This window comes from Papio anubis, chromosome 16 (assembly GCF_008728515.1).
Source record: "Papio anubis isolate 15944 chromosome 16, Panubis1.0, whole genome shotgun sequence".
In the NCBI taxonomy this organism is placed as follows: Eukaryota; Metazoa; Chordata; class Mammalia; order Primates; family Cercopithecidae; genus Papio; species Papio anubis.
Window position 1 is genome coordinate 3,380,424 of NC_044991.1, and position 16,420 is coordinate 3,396,843.

Genomic DNA, 16,420 nt, shown 5'->3' on the forward strand with positions numbered 1-16,420 from the left:
TCAGAGAAACAAGAAACTAGGTATATTAGTCCATTCTCACGCTGCTATAAAGAACTACCTGAAACTGGGTAATTTATGAAGAAAAGAGGTTTAATTGACTCACAGTTCCACAGGCTTAATAGGAAGCATGGCTGGGAGGCCTCAGGAAACATAATCACGGCGGAAGGCAAAGGGGACGCAGGCACGTCTTACATAGCAGAGCAGGAGAGACAGTGAAGGAGGAAGTGCCATATACTTTTAAACAACCAGAGCTCATGAGAACTCACCCACTCTCAAGAGAACAGCAACAGGGAAATTCCCTCGTGATCCGATCACCTCCTATCAGGCCCCTCCTCCAATTCTACGCGAGATTTGGGTGGGGACACAAATCCAAACCATATCACTAGGTCAGTGTCCCCACCATGCCAAGGCTTATGGAACCGCCTGGGTTTCTCAACATCACTGGGCAGGTCCTGAGACCAGGTCGACCAGGCCTACCCAGGCCTGCTGAAATGCCAGTGGCCACAGTATCTCTGGGAACTGGAGGGGTCCACACAAAAGACCACAAGGAAGCCAAGATGTCTAATACCAGGATCAAGGGTGTAGGGGCGATCACCCAAACCTGCAGAAATAAATCCCTGGAGAGAAATGCATGAAACACATCATCTGTGTTGCCAAAAAAGTACCCAAGCAAACTCCTGGGAATTAAATACTCACAGTGGCCCATGCTCACGCTGAAAGCATCATGGAAACGTTGAGTACCTCACATCTGTGAGGACAGGAGGGAGGAGAGAACGCATTCTGAAAGCCTCAAGTTCAAGTTCTATGCAAAATGTGCCTGTAGAGCTGAAATGATAAAATCAGGGAACTTGGTAAATACCAGCTGCTGCACTCCCAGCTATTTTCAGCTTTCTGAGAAGAAAATGGGGTCAGAACCCCAGTATTGCTTCCCCCTGCAGAGTGGCAGCTGCCCAGGGGAGGGCCTGGGCTGGAGTATAAGCCCTGAAATGCAGGAGAAGCCTCACTTTGCAGATTTATTGAAGCATAGTCACTGACTTCAAAAACAGCTTATTTCAGGGACATTTTGGAGCGCTGAAATGAACTTATTTGAAAATTGCAAGAATCACATGAAAATACGGCGACATTTAATGATAAAGTTTGTGGATTCGAAGCAAAAACGTCACCTTTAGAAAAGTGAAATCGGAAACCACTCACCAATGGTGTTTAGCAGGGGGTTATCATCTGAATCCTCAAGAAGGATCATTAAGGTTCTGGGAGCAACATCTGTGGATGTGAGGAAAAAGTTATCGTTATTTTGAAATAGTTGATATAAAAAGTTCAATTAGATTCAAAATCCATTTGCATTATCACAAAAAAATTCTCACATTATATTTGTTAACGAAAGAAAAAGACGGTTGTTAGATTAGAAGAATGAGTTCAATTCAGAGCAACTGGATTATTTGAATTCTGGTTTACGGAGAGAAAAGAGGTTTTACCAGGCTGAAAAGCAGCCACCATACTCTCCAGCCATTTGTTCTCAGCCCTTGCTAGAGTTTCTTATCCTCAATCTGGGGAGATCAACCCAGAAATTATCCCAGGCCTTTCACGTATAAGCCGATGTAAAGAAAACTCAAGTGTAGGCTCAGTCTCTGATTTTAAATTTGTGAAAGGGTTTTATTTGGAAGCTTTACATAAATTCAATATTCAATACCTTCCCTACTCCTTAGCATTTTTTTCTTAACATTATCTAATATGAAAACCTGTGGACATTTTCACCAAGCCCTGTGTTTAGGGGCCCGAGTCCCCTGCAGTTTGTCCTGGTGCAGTGCACAGCCCCGGCCACATTCCGTGTCTGCCAGGACGTAAGCAAGGCTCAGAAGCTTTTGAGTTTCAGGCCAAGGGTTAGGAAGGTGGGCCCTGGCCACAGAGAGCCTGGATGTAAAACCCCATTCTTCACCCAGAGGCTGTCGGGCAAGTGACCCAGCCACTCCAAGCCTCAGTTTCCTCATGTGCAAAATAGGACAAATAACCTAAGAGGGTTTAGTTAACATTACACAGGCGAATTCTCACCCAAAATAACTGCTCAATCCACATCCAAAACCGCTTTGTAGAAGGAAGGCAGACCCAGGCTGCTGGCCGAAGCAGCGTCCACAGGCAATGGGAGGCCACGTGACCGGGCACTCTGGCAGCGACACGGGGCCCAAGCCCACCACACACACCACAGTGACTGTGGGGACACAGCTGGGTCGGGGCCTGGTCTGCAGTGACCTCAACAGGCTCTGACGCCACACAGGGCACACCCGAACCTGCTGTTCTCCACCCTCGACAGGCTCTGCCCGGGCTCACCTGGGTCTGGGCCGTGTCACCCCTCGACAGGCTCTGCCTGGGCTCACCTGGGTCTGGGCCGAGTGTCACCCCCGTTCTCACTCTCACCAAGGTGCCTGGGTCTGGGCCAAGTGTCACCCCGCTCTCATACCTCACCACAGGGTGCCCACCTGGGCCGTCACCCCCCATTCTCACTCCCCACCAGGGTGCCTGGTTCAGCTCTAGCGTCACCCCCGCTTCACTCACCACCAGGGTCTGGCCCCAGTGCTTCCACCCCGCCACCTCACCAGGGTGCTGGGAGGTCAGCTGGGCCTCGACGTTGAGGTGCAGATAGGCCACCTGTGCCGCCTCCCAGTCACTCCTGACACCACCGCCACTCCCCAAGTTGCACAAAGCCAGCCCCAAGAGCCCCAGTAATGAGCTCCAGGGGCCCTGCCAGGCCCCTTCCACCCCAGGGCTTGCTGGCCCGCCGCCGCACTCAGGTCGGGGCCTCTGTCTCAGAAGGCGTCGCCCTCCAGCCCCTCCCAGGGTGGTGTGCACAGCAGGCACCATGGAGAACATTGAGCTGGCAGGCCATGGTAGGGGCAAGCCACGGTGATCACCACCCAACATGGCCGTGGGCTTGAGAACAAAACTCATCTCTCAAGAAGTGGGCCTGTGGGGAGGGTGGGGCCTTGCTGATCCAGGAGGGGTGGGGGACACAGGCTGAGAGGTACACACTCCCACCCCCCCCCCAGGAAGACTGTGGCCTGAGAGGTACACACATACCCTGCACACACACAATACACACATTACATCATATGCACACATACCCCTCATACACACACATCACATGCACATATGCCCCATACACACACACCACACACCATATCACAGGCACACATACCCCACACACATCACGTACATCCCATACATACATGCCCCACACACATACCACATACCACGCACGGCCTCCACTTGCATTTCCCCGGCTGTGCAGAGCCATGGCCGTACCTATCCCTACAGGGCCGTGTGGTGCTCCACGTCTGACAGGGGCAGGGGCAGGTGAGCTGGACGCACAGCAGGGACTCCTGCCATGGCCAGAGTCCCCATCCCTATCCCCACTGGCCTTCCTGTAGCCTGAGGCCTGAGCTCTAGCTTGTAGGAGCGGCTGCAGGCGCGGTAAGCCCACATTTTCCAGGCTTACCACAATGATGCCATGTGTAATGTACTTGGACTTCCAGGTTCACACAGCTGCCCGCTGCAGAAGGGGTGAGGGAGAGAGGGCATCCCACCCTGCTACTGCTTTTTGGAGACCAGCTGAGCACCCAGTTGGGCAGCCCTGTCTGGTTTTCCTTTTGAGCCTTACTGTCCTTGGTCCCTGCACTGCACTCCTCTCTGGGAGCTGTGCCTCACCTGGTGGCCCCGCCAGCCTCCCGGGTATGTGGCACTGTCTCTGCTGCACCAGGAGAAGCCTTAGGGCTCCATCACCGGCCGGCCGCAGCCACACATGGCAAAGCCTAGAGTCTGGCGTGCAGAGGCATCCCCAAATGTCCTGGGCCTGGGAAAAGGTCCCTTCCCCTTTCCACCCATGCCCGCTCCCCAGAGAGTGACGAACCGGAGGGTCTGCATCTCACAACTAGGGGCCCTCCAGGTGACAGGCAGCCTGAGTGCAGGCACCTGCTCCCACCCTCTGTCCCCCATGGGTTGGGGCAGCTGAGCTGCAGGGGGAGCTGCATTCTTCCATCTCCAGGATGGGGAGGAGGTGGGTGTGCCCTTGGGGCAGAGGAGGCTTGTGGAGAAGGCCATGAGGATGGAACTTACTGTTGCTGGTTTTGCAGGAACTCTACACCCTCAAGAGAAGCAGGGCAGGAGGCGAGAGGCACATGCACACTTAGGGTGCTGCCCTCCATGGACCTGTTCTCCCAGAGGAAGGCCCAGCCTCCCACCCTCTACTCAGGCCTGGCATCAGTGCTCCATGGGCCACATAAGCATGTACAGGTCAGTTCTCAGGAATCAAGTCCTGGGTTTTCTAAGACATCCAGAGGGCATCTCCAGGCTTCCAGTCCCTCGCTTAGAGTGGGCACCACTACGTGGAGATCGAATGTGTGGGTGGGTGGATGGATGGATGGATGGATGGAAAAATGGATGGATGGGTGCATGGATGGATGAATAGAAGGTAGATGGGTGGATAAATGGATGGATTGGATGGATTGGATGGATGGATGGATGGATGGATGGATGGATGGATGGATGGATGCATGGATGGATGAATAGAAGGTAGATGGGTGGATAAATGGATGGATTGGATGGATGGATGGATGGAGACTGACGAATGGACGGACGGACGACGGGATTTGACGGATGGACGGGGACGCCGACGGGGACGAACAGGAATGGCAGATGAAGTGGATAAATGGATGGATCGGGATGGATGGACGGATGGATGGATGGATGGATGGATGAATAGAATGTAGATGGGTGGATAAACGGATGGATTGGATGGACGGACGGATTTAATGGATGACGCATGGACGCAATGGACGGACGAACAGGAAGGCAGGATGGTGGATAAACGGACGGATTCGATGGATTACTGGATGGATGAATGGATGGATGGATGGATGGATGGATGGATGAAATGGATGGATGGGTGCATGGATGGATGAATAGAAGGTAGATGGGTGGGTGGATGGGTGGATGGATAGATAGATGGATGGAGAAATGGAAAAAACAACCATTGGTTGGTGACAAGTACTGGGTAGGAGCCACACATGAGGAAAGACACAGCACAAGGGACTCCTCCTCCTAAGTATTATTAAATCTAAATTAAGGAAGTTCTAATAGTGTTCCTATTACCTCACCTCCGGCCCACAAGGAGCTCCAACAGTCCCGGGCGAGCGCGGGCCGAGCCAGGTCTGCCTGCCCGGCCGCCCTCCAGTGACCCCGCCTGTCCCCAAGCATCATGGCCCCTCCTCCACCCTGGCTACGGCCCAGCCCAAATGTCGTTCCCTTGGTTTCCCGCACACCGACGCATCCTGCAACCTGGATTCCCCGGCCTTGTTCCCCCACCTACAGATCTGCTTCTCTGGTGAACCCTCCTGCCATGGCCGGAGTCCCCATCCCTATCACCCCTGGCCCTGCTGCAGCCTGAGGTCTGAGCTCTAGCTTGTAGGAGCGGCTGCAGGCGCGGTAAGCCCACGTTTTCCAGGCTTACCACAATGATGCTGTGTGTAATGTAGTTGGACTTCCAGGTTCACACTGCTGCCCGCTGCAGAAGGCACCAGGGAGAGAGGGCATCCCGCCCCGCTACTGCTTTTTGGAGACCAGCTGAGCAGTTTGTATCAAAAGTATTATAAATGTAAATACTTTTCATCCCAGTGTATCCACTTTTAAGAATTTACCCTGGAGAGACTGTCATGGATTTGCATAAAAATGTACTAGAAGGCAGTGGCGTCAGCTATCTCTATAAGAGTAAAACAGGAGTCATTTAAATGACACATCCATAAGACGGATGGCTGCAGCCATCATAACTCAGGCTGTGGACAAATGCATGTGACGTGAGAAAACTTAAATATGATATAATAAAGTGAAAAGTGCAATCTCAAAATCATCTGCAATTACGTTTTCAACATAGGTATATATTGCCTGAGTGTGTGCTCGAGCAAAGGCGTTTGAGAAAAAACCAGAAAGAGGCTTAGATAACATTAGCAGTTGTCAGTAGGAAGTGAAAATGCAAGAGGCTTTTGTTTCTTTTGGTTGCCCCCTGTGTTTTCCAGGCCTCCTATAAGGAGCATGGATTACCTTTGCATCCAGAAAAACAACTATTTTAAGAAATTAGGATCTGGTCTAGGCCCCACATCACAACTTATTCCTAGGTACCCAGGGCTGGCAGGCCCCAGGCACAGGGTGTGCAGACCCCCATTTGCAAGAAATACAAGGAAGATGCTCATGTCACCAGGAAAATCACAGCAAATGCACCACACTTGCTCTGTGCCCTCTCTGTGCCCAGTACATTCCTTGATTAACTCATCGGCCTCCCAGCACCATTCTGAGGAAGGGCCTGCGGGTCTCCTTTGACAGATGAAAGACCTGAAGCACAGAAAGGTGAGTAACGTGGCCTGGGTGGGACCAGGTGGTCAGTTCTTCCTTCCATGTGACCCAGACAAGGGAACATCATGCAGGGGAGCTCTGGCCAAAGGTGGCAACAGGACCCTGGACCCAGCCAGAGAAAACAGAGGCCCCCCGAGAGAGGGGCTGGGGTTGGCTAGCCTCTTCCCCAGCGAGGCTGGGCTGGGGCAGGTGGCAGGTCCGTGATGGAGGATGCCAGGCCCTGCCCAGTGAGAGGCAGTTGTCCCAGCCATCCTGTCCGCAGGGTCCTAGCCACTTGGCGTCCCCCTTCACATACTGTAGTCTTCCTCACCCCCACATGCGCCTGGTGAGGAAGGGGTGACTAAACAAATGCCTTCTGAAGGCTGGAATAAGCACACGTACCCCAGAATGTTGGCAGACCCTTGTCCTCACAAGAGTGGGTTAGGAAAGCCCAGGCCAGGGCTGAGGGGTGGCTGGAGATGGAACAGTCAAGACAGGGGACAGCCCACGGCTTCTGTTGTGCCCATCAGAGGCATGGGGGTCCCTGGAGCAGAGACAGAGTGGGTGGGAAGGACAGAAGTGAAGCCAGAAGACCAAGGCCCAGCAGAGGTGGCTGGAGACCGGTGACCTCCAGGCCAGGGCTCCCTTGCAGCAGTGAGAACCCCCCTTCACCCTCAGCACCACAGCCGCTGTCGTTATCACTCCCACATTTGGCAGGTGAGGAAAGTGAGACTCAGAGAGGCGTGGGCCGGTGTGAGTTCACAGGGCACCCAGGAGGGGTGGCCTCACACAGAGTAGGGTTGCAAAGAGAGGGAGAGTATGGTGTGTTGGGAACCTGCTGTGTGCCCGGCTCTCAGCCTGGCCTTTTGCACACAGCACCTCCCCTTGAAACCTGGGTGGTTACCCCCATGTTCACACGAGAAACCTGAGGTTCAGGTGGGATAAGTGACTTGTCCACAGTCATGCAGCGAAGGGGAGAGTGGACGTCAGACCCAAGATGGCTCCAAAGCTGGGCTCCTCCTGCCCAGAGCCCTTGTGAAGCCACCAGCAGTACCAGGCGCCACCAAGCACAAGTGTGAGGTGAGGCTGGAGGCTGTCCTCACTCTCACTAGGACTACAGGGGAGCTGGGGGCACAGGCGCAGAGAAAAGTGCTGACAAGACAGTAGGACAAGGGCCAGGCGAGACCTAAAGGGTGAACAGGTCATAACCAGGTGTATTCATCAGCCTCAGCTGCGTGACAAATGGTTCCAGAACCCAGAAGCTTCTGCCTAGACACGTCTCTCATGCTTCTGGGCCAACTGGTCACCTGCAGCTCGGCCGACTGGTGATGTGGGTGGTCCTGCGGCAGACGGCCGATCAGCCAAGCCTCGTGCAGCCCAGGCGGAAGATGCAGCAGGCGCCTGTCCCCTGGGCTGTGAGCACAGAGGAGAGCAGGGCAGGACTGCAAGCCTCCTGGTCTTGGGGTGGGAGAAGGGTAGGGGGATGCGAATGAGCCTCCCGGAGTGTGCCAGGCAGCAGAGCCAGCGGGAAGAAAGCCCCGAGACAAAAGATAGCACAGGAGTATGTGTGGCCCAGAAAGGTCAGCAGGCACCTGGCACCCTCCGGCAACCCGCCCTCAGGCATGGCTTCCATCTAAGAGCAAGGAGAGCCGTTCTGAAGGAAGATTCTGGGAGCAGAGGGCCCAGTGGTTTCTTCCACCTGGTCTCTGGGCCGGAGAGACCCAAAAAGCAGAAAGGCCTTTTTGTGCATACCCAGACCCCAATGTCCCCTTTACTCCACATCATCAACTCCTTCCAACACCCTGCTTGCCCCAAGGTCCTGCTGGGGAGCTGGTGGGGTGGGGTGGGCTGGAAGGAGGTCACTCTTTGAACCCTGCTCTCCAGGGCAACGCGACGGGGCCTCGTGGAAAGCGATGTTTCTGAAAACAAGAGAAGCCAGGCACAAAGCTCCTTCCCTCATCTCTAAGACGTCTTGTGGTTGAACCCACAAATTACACAATCAGTATTGGCACACACATTTTCACTGCATGTTCCCAGCGAATTCCCAGCCCTCCCCACTTCAAATGTCTCACACACACCCATTATGGCAGGGTATGAACCGGTAGTTAACTCCCCAAACCTCCAGTGGAAACCAGTCTTCTTTGATTCTTGTCAAATCCTTTTAATTATGAATTTGCAGCTGGCCCGCTCCTACATTCATCTGAGACAAGGGGCAGCCTCCTTTCTGCCATGCAGGTTTAAAAAAAAAAAAAAAAGTTTAATAAGCCTTGAATTTCAGGAAAAAGAAAAAAATGAACTTCATAAAATACACTTAAAGATTGGAGGGCCCTGATGCCACTTTCCTTGAGGAGCTACCCCTGACCAGCCTGGCGCATCCAGGGGTTCCCTTCTCCAGGCTGGGAGAACCCACTGCCTACACATGTCTGCAGGGGACAGCAAAAGCCGTGGGAGATGGTTTGCAAAAATGGCCCAAATATTACACACACACACACACACACACACACACGCCCCCTGCAATGTAACTTGGCAGCTCCTCCCTCTTGAATATGGGTGAACCTTGTGATGTGCTTTGGACAAAAGAAGTCAGCAAAAGTGACATCACTTGTTCTGAGCCTGGCCTCAAGGGGCCTTGCACTCTCCATTCCCTGTCCGAGTCCTTCCTGGATGCCATGAAGAGAGCCAGGTCTCACCTGCAGGAGGATGGGGCCAGAGGAAGCAGGAGAAGAAGCAGGGTGACCACCCTTCGACCCCAGATGCCTGAACGAGCCCAGCCAGGACCGGAGTAGCCTGGCCCAGACCAGCCAGGCAGACCTGGGGTGCAGAGAAATGATGAGCAATTCTGATTTTGAGAAATAAACCTGGGGGCGTTTGTTACACAGGAGTTTCTAAATGACACAGAAACCATAAGCACCGGGGTTTTTATGGAGATGATGACACCCACCCCAGGCCCCAGGACAGCCCCTGAGTCTTTTTAACATGGTCACTGAAATCCCTCCTCCTGAGTCCATCATGGGGGCAGCCTCTCCAGCCCTGGCTCCTCCCGCCTCCTCCATGGAGTGGCCGCCAGGAAAAGCCTCCTAAAGTGCCTGAATTTCATGAAAAAGACAAAAAAATAAACCTCATAAAACACACTTAAAGATTGGAGGGGCCTCCTGAAGTCCCGACCAGGACCCCATGCGTACCTCAAGTTACCCCGGGGCACCTCAGGTCCCAGAGAAGGTCCTGCCTCTTAGTACGGACATTGAGCCGTTCCTGATCTGGCCCACACACTTTATCTGGGGCTGAATCTCCCACGTCACCCGCCCCTTGTGCCACCCAAACCCACCCAAATTCACCGTCACTTGTCTCTGAGGCCCACACTGTCTGTTCCCTCTGCCCGGAACATGCCCCTCCTGGGTCCTCCAGCTCCCAGCAGGCACCTGCTCCATCTTCAGAGCCAAGGGCCCCTCTGTGCCACCTGCCCACCGGCAGCCACCGCCAGCACCCCCTGCTGAGTTCCCCGGGTGCAGCTGTACTGCACAGTGGTTAGAGGCACAGGAAACTCCTAAGGTTGGAGCCTGCCTCTGCCAATGACCAGCTGGGCATCCTACCTTCTCCGAACCTCAGTCTCCCCACCTCTAACGTGGACATGAGGCTAGAGCCTTCCTCACAGTGCTGTCACGGGAGTGAGGCCCTCCACGCGGAGGACAGCACAGGCCCAGGCAGCACACAACGGAGGAATGGAGGACAAACACCAGAAACCGGGGCTGGGTGGGGGCGGGGCACCCTCAGGAGGTAGCACCGACCCCTGAGACCTATGCAAGCAGGTTATAAGGCATCTCTAGCAAGTCTTGTCCACCCACAGGATGACTTAGAGACGAGGGGAGGAGCTTTGTGCCTGGCTTCTCAGCTCCCCAGGGCAGGGCGGTTCAAGATCCCTCAGGAGGCTTGGAGTCCCCACAAACCCACTGATTTCTAAATCTAGGACCCAGAAAAATGCATGTCAAGGGCCAGGCTTGCTGCTGCAGCACTGGGTGTGGCAGGCGGGGTCTGGACCATCACCTGCCCTGCAAGATCAGCGGGTCCCAGCGGGCGACCTTTCCCACTTTCCACCTGGACAGGTGGAGTTGCGTAGACACAACCATTGAGCCCCATCCTTGCAAGGTAATTAGTCCATGACCCTGCAGTCTCTGCATTTTGAAATTCATCCTGAACTCCTGCAACCCGCTGGGCTTCATTTCAAATGCCCGTGCTCTTTCATCTTCCCAGCCGCCTTCATTAATTCTCACAGCCGAGCCAGGGTGCGTGTGCCCCCCTCTCCTCCCAGAGCTGTCTGCAGTCTTCGGCCTGCAAATTGATCGGTGCTTCCCCCTCCCTGGCATTTGCACAACGGGAGATGGTCTATGTGTCTGCGACCGGCCAATTGCTCCTTTCCCTTCAGTTTGCAGCAAGCATTAGCTTCCCGGTAGAGGAAGGTGAGGAGGAAATTAATTGGCAGAGCCACACGAGGATGGTTCTGCCCCTAAAGTGGGAGACAGGCCATGGAGAAGTTGTGGTTTAATTGGTTACATGTGACCCTTTCCCTTTTTTTTAAATTTAATTCTAACTTTTAACATTTGAAGCTGCATCAATATTAATTATTGCTGCCGTTTTCTGAGTCACCTCTCACCCAGGAAAGGGCATGTCCAGTTCTCAAAGGGAGGAAGATAGATTTGCAGTGCCAGGGGGCTCAAAGAGACCTTGGAGGTCTCAAGTCCCACCCTTGGTCCTTGCAATGGGGAAACTGAGGCCCAGAGGGATAGAGTCTCAATCGGGATCGCACACCAAGGAACAGGCCCAGGCTCAGCATTGTGTCTTAGGTCCTGAGGCTTGCTTCGTGTCTGCGTCTTAGTGAGAGACAGAGCGAGGGGAAGGACCCAGGGCTGGGAGGGGCAACACGACTCTGTTCTATTTTCTGGGTCTCTAGCAAGTCCCAGGAGTTCTGGAGGGATCCTTTTCTGACATATCTGAAGGACAGTAATTCCCAATCGGCACCAAGGGCACCGAGCCTGCCTTGTTGCTCTTTACGGAGGAGGGTGTTGATGTGACCTGTGAAGCCATGAAGCCGTGAAGCCGTGAGGCTTGATCTGCACAGAGCATCCACGGAGCAGAGCCCCATCTCCAGGCTTCGAGCGGGTGAAGGCACTGCTTATTAGCGGGAAGGGGCATTGAAGACCCCGTGTGACTCCGCCTGAGTGGGCTCCTGTGTGCTTATGAGTGGGATGGATACCCCTCCAGCCACTATCGACAGGAACGGTGCTGCTGCCCAGCGGGGCCTCCCCATGGGCCCCCCACCCGAGCCCTGCCACTCAGCACACATTAGAGAGAGGATGTGATGCCAAAAAGAGCCGGAAGCGTGACCAAAATGCAGGCGTGTCACCACAGAGCACCACTGCGGGCTCTCCTCTGGCCTCGGGTAAAAGCGAATGCAGAGCCCGCTCTTCCAGGTGCTCAGGCAGTGGGCACCCTCCGTGTGGGCAGCTGCTGTACAGGCACTGGCCCTGAACTCGCTTCGGACCCTGCTTCTCCCCAGCTGGGGGCTCTGGACAAGTCACAGCCCCTCACTGAGGGAGGCAGTCCCTCGGTGGCCTTTGCCCACCTTTCCTGCCTTCGATCTTTCAGCTGGGGCTTCTCGGGAATTCCTGTGTGGGCAGGTGCAGGGTCCATGGGATCCTCACTCCCGGGGATCTGCTGGGGGATGCGGGCAATCACCAGAAACTAACTCTGACTGCTGCAAACAAAGGAGGAGCTTACTGAAGGACATTTGGTTCGCAGGACAGAAGTGAGGCCGAGGAGGTGGATCCGGGGCTGAGGAGGCTCTCAAGGAGGTGGGGTCAGCAGCAAGAGCCATTCAACCACCTCACCTAGGACCACTGCTGAAATTAACCACGCTGGTTTCAGCCAAGACTCACTGCGTCCATAACCTGGACCAAGCATCACCCCAGGCCTTGCGGATTGTGCAGGAAATAAATGAAAAGACAAAGCCCACCCATTTCTTCCACGCTTGCCCCCGACCACTCACGATGCAAAGTTCTAGAGCAGAAGACCTGATGGATGGGCTCAGCTCTGGGCACTGCCCACCCCGGGCTCTTGCTGGGCAGTGAGAGGATGTGGCACAGTCTCCAGCCACCCTGTGGCATCTGGACAGGGAGAACCACGAAAAGGGAGGCAGTGGCCCAGAGAGGCTGCAGGCAGGTCACTCCTGAAGAGGGGAATGGTGAGCTGAGGGGCGGGGAGGCTGAGGCCATGGGGCAGGGCCCGTGTTTCTTGTGGCTGGATGGAGGGCACTGGGGCCAAGAAAGACATGGGCATGGGAACAGGAGGGTGCTCAGGAAGACCAAGGATGCCAGCCCAGGGATGAGCTTGACCCCTAGGGCAACAGGGAGCCTGGATTTTAGGAGACACAAGGAGTGTTTGGGGTTTGGTGTTGAGGAAGGAATCCAGGGGAGGCAGGAAAACGGGTCAAGTTCAGAAGCAAGGGGTGTTTCTTGTCCATGCACAGGACAGGATGGGCCCAAAGGGACTCGCTGGGTGCCCACGTGGTGTCTTCTGATTCTGTAGCAACAATAATCTCATGAGGTCAGTCACAACGCGGGCTCGGCTCCAGGCCAGGGTCTCGACCCTGCTTGTGGTAACTCATCACCCTCCCAGCCAGCCCATGAGTAATGCATAGCAAATGACCACCAGTTTATCGGCTGCCAGTACTGTAGGTCAGAAGTCCAGCAGGGTGTGGCCGGGTTCCCTGTCAGGGGGTCTCCCAAGACCAAAATCCAAGTGCCAGCCCAGCAGAGTCCCGTCTGGATGCTCTGGAAAGAAATGTGCTTCTGAGCCCACTCAGGTCCTTAGAGTTGTTGGACTGAGGTGTCTGTTCCCGGGCAGCTGTCAGCTGGGGCCACTGTGCCCCTGGAGGCAGTCACACTCCTCACCACATGGCCTTTTCCAGCTTCACACTCTCAATGGCACATTGAATCTCATGCTTCCAATCCCTCAGACTTCCTCTTCCTCCTTCCACGAGGGCACATCCTCTGCTTTTTAAAGGCATCACCTGATTAAACCAGGCCCACCCAGGTCATCTCCCGACCATGAGGTCGACTGCACAGAAGCAGAACACAGGCCCGGGAATGACATCTCATCTTCCTCAACTCCAGGGATTAGCACAGAACATCCTCAGGGAGCTGGACTGGGTTGACCAGTTCCCTCAAAATGCATGTCCTTCCCAGAACTTCAGAATGTGATCTGATCTGGAAACAGGTCATTGCCAATATAATTAATTAAAATGAGGTCACACTGGAGTAGGTGGGTCCTTCATTCAGTGTGACTGATGTCCTTACAAAAAGAGACACACAGAGACACAGGCAGAAGGCCATGTGACGACGGAGGCCAAGGTTACAGCGATGTATCTACAAGCCAAGGATCGCCATGCACTGCCCACAACCCCAGAGACAAAGAGACAGGGAACAGCTTCTGCCCTAGAGCCTGACAACACCTTGATTTCCGACTTCTGGCGTCCGAAACTATAAGAGGATAAATTTCGGTTGTTTGGGGTATTTTGCAACAGCAGCCAAAAGAAGATAATACAAGGTCCACGTTTAGAACTTCTGCCTGTCATGCATAGGAACTCATATCCTGCCCATTTTGCAGATCAGAAAGCTGAGGCTCAGAGCAGTGAAGAGCTTGCCCAAGGTAAGAGGTGAGCAGCTAGCAGGCAGCAGGACTGGCTCTGGCACCCACGCCCTGAACCCCTGCTCCTTGCTCCTTCTATGCCCCACGGAGGGGAGGGGTTCGCCTGGTCCCGCTCAGGGACAGAGTGGAGAGGGTCCAACTCCCAAAGCTTGTGCTCAGACAGGACTCCTCGGAGCCCCCCTCAAGACCAGGATGACAAGCTGTGCAGCAGAGTCATCTACCATTGCAGGCAGAGCAATGGCCAGTTAGAGATGGAACTGGTAAATAACACAATTTCTCATCCACATCACAACACTGAGAGAAAGAGGGAGCAACGGTGAATTATGCCAGGGTGACTGGCATCATGGGACTGTCCCAGGCAACCAGGACACACAGAGTCCTCTCCATCCGAGGCACCGGGTGGCCGAGAGCTCAGCATACAGCCTGTCCCTGGAGTCTCCTTCCCATGAGGCCCCACGGCCTCCCGCCTGAAGTTCCAGGCCTCACTTCTCCGCAGGACTCCATCACTGGCTCCCAAACACAGTCCTTTGAGCCTCCTGCTCTAATTGCAGGCAGAGATTACTCCCACAGTTTCAGGGCCAACAGCTGGGCTAAGTGGCCATCCCCAAAACCCATTTCCTGCCTGGCTGGGTACGGAATGTTCTTTCCCTCTAAGTAAAATAAACAGGTCTGAACTCATTGGACTTTTCTATTTGCCGTCCACTAAAGCCTTCTAGCTCCTGGGTTTTTATACAACTAAGATTTATGGTATCTATTCTCACCAGTGCAGAGTCCCCAGATAATGTTAATAGATGGCTAGTGTTGCCAATAAATCCCTGCGGTGGCGGAGAGAAATATCTATTTCAGATGAGTCCTCCAGAGCTAATCCACATTCCGAGTGGTGGAGGGCACTTGGGCTGAAACAGCTCTACTCAACAGGCAAGGGCACTTCTGCGGGGTCTAGGCCTCTGCAGCCCACCTCTGCATCCTGGCACCCACAGAGATGCCAGGGCCAGAGGTTGTGGGGCTGGGAGCATCCATCCACCTTTGCAAAATGCTTCTGAGATGGGTTGACCAGAAGGCCACTCCTGGTCTCACAGAATGAAGCCCAGAGGAAGTATTCAGTACTCATGGGATGGGGAATTGATCAGTCCCAAAACAGCACCCTCCCCCTAAGGTGGCCTCCTGTCCCTACTAAGGTTCCCACCAGCCTCGAGTTCACCCAGGTGAGCAATCTCAGAACAGAGCCGGCCATACCCTCCCTGATGCCTGAATCCAGGCGTCAGGTCTCTCTGCTTCCAGCCCCTCTCTCCCGACCTTGCTCCTCTTCTGCGGCTGAGGAGAGGATCCCATACCGGGTCCTCATCCCATGGCCAAATCACCCATCTTGAAAATGAAACTTCCTGTGCAGAATCATGCGAGCACTCTGCATTTTCCCTCCAAAGCAAGAGTGCTGATCGGCCCAAGGTACTTGAGGGAATCCCCCACTGCATTCAAGGCCCTCCATTGTGAGGGCACAAGCCACCTTCCCTAGGCCCTGCCAGGCCTTGGACATGCCCAGGACCCCCCAGCTCAGGCCCTGGCTCCCCCAGCCCTCTGCAGGAGATCTCTGTAGCGCTGTCCCCTGCTGAAGTCACCCCGGGTTCCTGAGACCCAGCACGGACGCCATCTTCTCCTGGAAGATTTCCCTGATATTCACTTATTTAAAGGCAAACCTTGCACCGTGCACTGTCCCCATGCGGGGAAGACAGCAATGGACAAAACCATGACACATGCGCAGAAAGCTAGAAAGGACTATTTCGAATGCTCTGAACACAAGGAAATGTTAAATGATGGAAGTGCTAATCATCCTGATTTGATCACTACACATTGTATGTATGGAAACATTACTCTGTACCCCATAGACATGTACAATTATTACGTATCCCTTTTAAAAAATACCCTGTTCCTCCTCCTGGGAAATCGTGCAGCTTGGCCAGTGTCGTTCCCATCCCACGGGGCTGTGTGGATCCCGGCCAGGCTATCAGAACCCGGGTTGTGTCTGGGTGTGCAGAGGCCTCTATGCTGGGCACCTCTGCCTGCTGGGCAGTGTCCCAAGCAAGGGCAGCCTTGTTCCAGGGCCACAGGTGAGTCCTGGAGAGGGCAGAGAAGCAGCCAGCCTTCATCTTTCATTTGAGGATAAAATAGGGAGTGTCAAAATTATATGCCAGTATTACCGCAAGGACAGAGAAATGGAAACTTATGGGCTCCCTGTAAAAGCTCATCTGTGCTGGGGTGTCTCTGGGGGCAGCTCTAGGGGCCTGGGCACCCACACCTATTCTCATGCAATTCTTACAGCATCCCCAGAAGATGAATCCAGTGTGGA

The 16,420-nt window shown here is 54.3% G+C and overlaps 1 long non-coding RNA gene across 1 annotated transcript; it reads right to left on the reverse strand.

Moving 5' to 3' along the window:
• Positions 1–194: 194 nt before the first annotated feature.
• LOC108580780 lies at positions 195–15,335 on the reverse strand. The gene is made up of 3 exons (XR_004178879.1): positions 15,313–15,335; positions 1,195–1,263; positions 195–825 (listed from the first exon to the last, which is right to left on the reverse strand). It is a non-coding gene; the product is annotated as an uncharacterized LOC108580780 (long non-coding RNA).
• Between the last annotated feature and the right edge of the window lie 1,085 nt (positions 15,336–16,420).